Below are 6376 nucleotides of genomic sequence, written 5' to 3' on the forward strand. Positions count from 1 at the left end.
TGTATACTGTCACTGGTTAACTTTTCTTCTGAATGGTAACCATCTCTGTTCTAAGTTGTTTTGGTCATCTGTACTTTGCACTCTGGAATGTTTGCAGAGAGACTTATAGAAAATGCTGTTAGTATTTATTTGTTAAACAAATTATCTTTTAAATATTTTCTCGTGTGTGTGTGTGTGTGTGTGTGTGTGTGTGTGTGTGTGTGTGTGTGTGTGTGCGTGTGCTGGGCCTAGGGATTGAACTCAGGTCCTAGGTGTGGTCCTTGAGCTGATTTTGCTCAAGGCTAGCACTCTACCGTTTGAATCACAGTTCCATTTCCACTGTTTTGGTGGAACTCTTATTCAAGATAGGAGTTTCATGGAATAGTCTCTGCCAATGCTAAATTTGGACAACAATCCTCAGATCTCAGCCTGTGGAGTAGCTGAGATTTCAGGTCTGAGCCACTAGAGCCAGACCTTTTATTAGTTTTGTTTGGTATTTTTATCCTAAAACTTTGTGACTGCAGTGTGCTCACATATTGCAAAAAAATGAATGTTTTATGGAAAGCAGCATTTTAGCACGTTAGGATATCACCTATAAGGACAGATAAAATTAAACTTACAAATGGACTCCAGGAAAACCTAGTCAAAATGGACTCCAGGTGTTAGCCCAAGAGCCTCCTCTCTCATAGCTTAGCATGCTCTTTCCCTCAGCAACACTAGGCCCATTTAGTAAAGGCAGTAAATGATTAGCCCATACCCCCTTTACCTGAGAGGGCTCTCCTTTGGGATAACTACCACCACTTAGGGAAGCAAGATCCCCTAAACCTCACAGGTCATATGGGTCAAGAGGGAGTCCAACCAGCTGTGATAAAGAAAACCATTATGCAGAAATGTAACCCAGAGGAAAGTTAGTAAAAATGTCTTGGAAAGGGAAACTGAGGAAACACTTTGGATGAGAAAGGATTTGGAGTGGCACACTGGACTGGAAGCACTGGACCTGGGAGGTGTGTTTGGCGGGTGGCCATGAGAGGTTATGGCAGACATGGCTCCCACCGCGTTAGCGACTGACCCCAAGCCCAAGTATCTTTTTAAAGGCATCTGGGCAGTACTGCTGGGGCCTCCTGGAGCTGGCAAAGGTGACCAGCCACCAAAATTGGACGAGAACTTCTGTGTCTGTCATTTGGCCACTGGTGATATGCTGAGGGCCATGGTGGCTTCTGGCTCAGAACTTGGGAAAAAGCTGAAGGCAATTATGGATGCTGGAAAGCTCATGAGTGATGAGATGGTAGTGGAGTTTATTAAGAAGAATTTGGGAGCCGGGTGCAGGTGGCTCACGCCTGTAATCCTAGCTACTCGGGAGGCTGAGATCTGAGGATCGTGGTTCAAAGCCAGCCCGGGTAGGAAAGGCCATGAGACTCTTATCTCCAACAAACCACTAAAAAACCGGAAGTGGTGCTGTGGCTCAAGCGGTAGAGCTCTTGAATTGAGCTGAAGAGCTGAGGGACAGCACCCAGGCAGAGAATTCAAGCCCCACGACCGACCACAAAAGAAAAACAAAGAAAGAAAGAAAGAAAGAAAGAAAGAAAGAAAGAAAGAAAGAAAGAAAGAAAGAAAGAAAGAAAGAAAGAAAGAAAGAAAGAAAGAAAGAAAGAAAGAAAGGAGGGAGGGAGGGAGGGAGGGAGGGAGGGAGGGAGGAAGGAAGGAAGGGAGGAAGGAAGGAAGGAAGGAAAGAAAGAAAGAAAGAAGGAAAAAAGAAAGAAAGAAGGAAAGAAGGAAAGAAAGAAAGAAAGGAAGAAAGAAGGAAAGAAAGAAAGAAGGAAAGAAAGAAAGAAAGAAAGAAAGAGAATTTGGAGACCCTCTTCATGCAAAAAATGGCTTCCTTCTAGATGGCTTCCCTCGGACTGTTAGGCAGGCTGAAAAGCTTGATGACCTGATGGAGAAAAGGAAAGAGAAGCTTGATTCCATGATTGAGTTCTGCATCCCAGACTCCCTGCTGATTCGGAGAATCACTGGAAGGCTGATTCATCCCATGATGAATGAGTGGCTGGTCCTATCATGAGGAGCTCAGCACCCCAAAAGAACCCATGAAAGATGACATCACTGGGAAACCCCTGATCCCGTGATCAGATGATAACGAGAAGGCCTTGAAGATCTGCTTGGAGGCTTACCACACTCAGACCACCCTGCTGGTAGAGTACCACAGTAAATGGGGAATCCACTCTGCTGTCGATGCATCCCAGACCCCGGATGTCATGTTTGCAAGCGTCCTAGCAGCCTTCTCCAAAGGCACATCTTAGTGGCAGAAGGCCACACAAGACTGCACCACTGTTGGTCACCTCACGGCGTGATCTCTGTTCTCAGGTGCTGGGCAGAAGGGAAGGGTGGTTAGGGGAAGGAGGGAAAGGGAGGGGTGGCCAGGTACTCGACCATAATTTAGAAGAGCAGTGCTGCTGTAGAGAATGGGGTTTTCTTACACATGGATGGGAGTTTTAGAAGTATAAAGAAACATTAAATTTTTTAAGACACTGTGATTGGAGGGTGTGGATACAAATAAGGAGATAGAGTATTATAAGCAATTAGGGTTTTGTTTACTCTGGACTGGTGACAAATGTTTTTAAAGTCAATGCTCTTAAAATCAGAACCTCATGGAGTCTCCACCAAGAACACAGAAAATCAAACTGTGGTCTTGTCTGTCCTACAGCTTGGAACAGGGAGCATTTGACTACAGACAACATCATATGATCAAAATATCATCTGTATGTTTGCAAAAGATAAAGGGTGTGTACTTGTGCAGGTGATGGCTCAGCAAATCACGTTTACTAAAATTATGAGGGGTGAGAAACTAGTTTCACTCCTGTCCCCTGACTTTACCAGTCCCCCTACTCTCATGGCATAACTCTCAGCAGCCACCACAAGTCTTACTGAATTTTATCTCTGGTGTATGAAGCAACCTTTTTAAATAAATAAGGGCTGGAGTGTAGCTCAGAGGCAGAGCACTTGCTTGGCATGTGCACGGCCCTGGGTTTGATCCCCAGGACTGTGAAGAAAAACGAAAACAAATGAGCAAGTATCCTAAACTACATCATCCAAAGATTGTCTTTTCCAGCCTCAAATTCTGTGACTGGGATCACTCGACAGCACTGTGATGTTTTATTTTCAACAAGGTGCCTTTCTTAACTGACCAGATGCTGCCTTGACTGGCTCCTAAGTCAGTAAAGAATGTTAAATTAAAAACAAAAAACAAAAAGAAAGAAAGAAAGGATTTGGAAAGAATTGTCTTAAATGTTTGTTTCAAAATGGAAAATGGTAGAAGTTAAAACAAACCTCAGAAGGTTCTAGTAAGTAGCAGATGGTATTCTTGTAACATAAAGCTTATTAAAATTGGTATGTGATTAAGTTAGCTGTGATTTGAACACTGATGTAAAACCAGCATGTCATTCTTTATGTCCATCTAAAGTCAAGTAATCAGTCTGTGTAGAAATTTGTAAGCAACTCAGCAGGAGATGTGACAATCCATTTGAGGGACACAATCTAGCCCAGATCCTGCTAGGACCATCCTGACTACCTCTACCATGGTAAAAATAGACTGCTCTCCTGCCTGACTCCATCACACGCAGCTGATTCCTGGTGAAAGATTGCTTTACATTTGCAAAACCTAAGACTCTTGTGGAACCCTCTCTGCAAATCTTACCCAGCCTGACATGGATAAAGCTGGCTATGTTGTTACGCTAGTGAAACAGGGCAGGAAAACGTCTTGCAAACTTTGGTTAAAGTAACCCTAGGCATTGTTAGGGTCACCAGAAATCAGATTCCCCTTGCAAACAAGCTATACTGTATCTGTGCCAATACTCTCATACTATCTATTGAGTTTTGTCATTACAGAATTCTGGCAAGTCATTGTTGATCAATTCTGGACAAGGTGCAGGTAAGCTCTACTTATTTCTGCTCAATCTCCTCATTGTTTTGATTGGAAATAATAAAGGGTTTTGTGGCAAAAATTGCAGTTCAATGCCAGCACTGGCAGAAAAATCCCTCTGAGACGCCATCTCCCAGAAGCATGGTTCAAAAATTGACCAGCCAAATGCTGGAAATGGCATTGTGACTCAAAGTGGTAGAGGGCTAGCCATGAGCAGAAGTGTTCAGGGACAGTGCCCAGGCCTTGAGTTCAAAGACCGTGAATGCTAACTGGGATGAGTTATCCCAGCAATGAACACCTAAACCCCAGGATGAGGGAAGTCCTGACAACAAGGAACCATGGACAGGAGTAAGAGGAGATGATGCCACATCAGCCACTTTGTGCCTACCCTCTCAAAATTAACCAGAGCTGGGAGGTCAAAGGAAATAAGTTAAGAAGCTTGTCCATGTAATGTCCATACCTGTCTACCTTCTAACTGGAGAGGAATTTACATTCCTGCCTTTGGCCCTTGCTATCTGTATTTGTAGTGAGTCTTAGACTCGGGGCTGTTAGCCCTGGCAGCTTCCTGGGTCTCCCATACATACACTGTAATCCAGATATCTCCCAAGGCCTCCTGTCAAGCCCCTTAACCACCCCAACCCAGCCCCAGCTTCTGACTGCTGAGAGGTTTAGCATGCTCTCCCCTACCTAGTCATCAGATGTACAAAGTAGCTAGAGACAATTTACACCAACTCCAGGACTGCCTGGAATGCAGGAGAAAAGAACTAGCTGAGTTAGCCAACTCACCCAATTTTTAATTTTCTGCCCGGAACACTCCTTTTGCTGACTGTGTGCTCTCTAAGATTTTTATTATTGCCCAGCCCCTGCCTCATGAGACTTCTTCCAGACTTCATTCAAGGACTCATGTCTACCACCAAGGGACAGCTGCTGCTTGCTCACTTCTCCCGGAGGGGACCACATCTATGCATCTCCACCTTTTACCTCTACTGTCAATGCTTCTTGCCAGCAGAAAGAGTCTGTGTCCTCTTTCGTATCAAAGGACTGGAGAGGTTCCATATGCTTGGGAAGGGCCCTGTGTGAGTCCTTATCTGTATAGGTCCAAGGCTGCGCCCTCCCTTACTGGGTTCATCTTGGCACGTTGAGCGCCGCCAGCATAACCAGCCTTCTCACTCCTGAGTCTACCAGACCAGACAAACCACCTCGGATCCAGTGGCCTTTGCATCATAGAAATGCCAGGCACTAATCCTATCCACCCCAAACAAATAACACCTAACTCATTTCCTCTTGAGGTGGGTTTAGGAACGGCAACCCCACCATCTGGCCCTTGCCTCTTCAGATATAGGCAACCTAAAATATCAATGTAGAGGATCCTCTTCCTCGGAGTCCCTGCAGGACCACATGTATTATTACAACATCTGGTATTGCCTGTCCAAAAGGCTAATAACTCTAACTTTTGTCTGAGGCAGGAACCAGAGATGAGACGTGTGCTCCAGCCCTGCCTGATTCTGGTGTGCAAAACTGCAGCAGATATAAATACCATCTATGCTGGTTCCTATAATTGGGGAAAATCTTCATATGAAGAAACGACAGATACTCTGATGTTATGCACCCCCCTCCCCCAGGTTATAATGCTGGAAAATAACACGTGCCCAGGTTCAAAATTGCACCTGCGACTGTATAGAGCTAAAGAGGGGAAATTTTACTTGTGTCAACTATGAACACATCTTATATGCAGAGGGCCATATTTCCTTACCTAATGGCTCATTTTTACCTGTGGCAGTTACAATTTTAAATATATCCCTGACAATCTGCTTCATAACTCCCAATGCTGCCTAATCCATCTAGCTGTTGTACCAACCCACAAGGAGCTCTTCCAGCCTCAACAACAAGAAGTCTAGTGCTGGATGACAACCGTACATTGTCCCCACTTTCTCCATGATTGGGATACCAGGGCTGGTGGTAGGAGCCTATAAGTATGTCATACACTTGGCATGCATAGTGGCCAAAAGCATTATCTACACCTCCTCTCCCATTGCACTGCTATCCTTGACAGTCACGCTGCCATTGATTACTCTTACTCCACCACCAAGGGTGTGAGGAAATTAAAAAGATGTGCTGTTTTGACCTAACTGATAGCAGCTATGCCATCAAGGAACAAATCAAACATTTCAGAAAACTTGAGGAAAATATCCAACAGAATGAAGGAGGATGGGACCTATTTGGGTGGCTTACTCCCTGACTCATGCCTATCTTGGGCCCCTTAACTGTAGTTTTTGCCTCATACTAATTCGCCTTGCTTATTCAGGTGCATGCAGGACATGCATGGGAAAGATGAGACTTTTCACCTTTCGGTCCATCAATCAGATGCTCCTAGGAAGGTACCTGGTCGAGTGTCCACCGTTGACCACTTTACCTCCTTCTCAGCAGGAAGCAGCTCCAGAAGAAATGACTTTTGCCCATGCTCCCCACCCAGTGATATCA

General features: G+C 44.8%; 1 pseudogene; it reads left to right on the forward strand.

Moving 5' to 3' along the window:
* Positions 1 to 1021: 1021 nt before the first annotated feature.
* On the forward strand, positions 1022 to 2355 carry LOC122095371 (annotated as a pseudogene).
* The last annotated feature ends 4021 nt before the right edge of the window (positions 2356 to 6376 follow it).

Source organism: Dipodomys spectabilis, unplaced genomic scaffold, assembly GCF_019054845.1.
Source record: "Dipodomys spectabilis isolate Male_0828 unplaced genomic scaffold, ASM1905484v1 ptg000345l, whole genome shotgun sequence".
NCBI classification, from domain to species: Eukaryota; Metazoa; Chordata; class Mammalia; order Rodentia; family Heteromyidae; genus Dipodomys; species Dipodomys spectabilis.